This window comes from Sinocyclocheilus rhinocerous, unplaced genomic scaffold (genome assembly GCF_001515625.1).
Source record: "Sinocyclocheilus rhinocerous isolate Xijiao unplaced genomic scaffold, SAMN03320098_v1.1 scaffold5, whole genome shotgun sequence".
Classification (NCBI taxonomy): Eukaryota; Metazoa; Chordata; class Actinopteri; order Cypriniformes; family Cyprinidae; genus Sinocyclocheilus; species Sinocyclocheilus rhinocerous.
Window position 1 is genome coordinate 363,012 of NW_015661874.1, and position 328 is coordinate 363,339.

The following is a 328-nucleotide window of genomic DNA, read 5'->3' on the forward strand; positions in this document are numbered from 1 at the left end:
CAGATCAATGTTGCAGAATTCATCAAATATGATTGATCAAATAAAGCTGATTCAGCTATAAAGCTGCTCTATAGAAGACAATAGAATCGTTATCCACCTCAATTCACCAGTTTTGTTCTCATCCGATAGTTTCAGTTCAGTCAAATCGATAATATTATTGAAAACCGATGATAGTCAGTGTTGGGGGTAATGCATTACAAGTAACGCAAGTTAAGTAATCAGATTACTTTTTTTCAAGTAACTAGTAAAGTAACGAATTACTTTTTAATTTACAAGAGAACATCGGAGTTACTTTTTCAAATAAGTAACGCAAGTTACTTTTTTTTCC

General features: G+C 31.7%; 1 protein-coding gene across 1 annotated transcript in view; it reads left to right on the plus strand.

Annotated features, from left to right (window-relative positions):
- LOC107726638 (CUB and sushi domain-containing protein 3-like) overlaps positions 1 to 328 on the plus strand; it is a 274,484-nt gene that overhangs the window by 198,303 nt on the left and 75,853 nt on the right. The gene's annotated exons all lie outside the window — the stretch shown is intronic.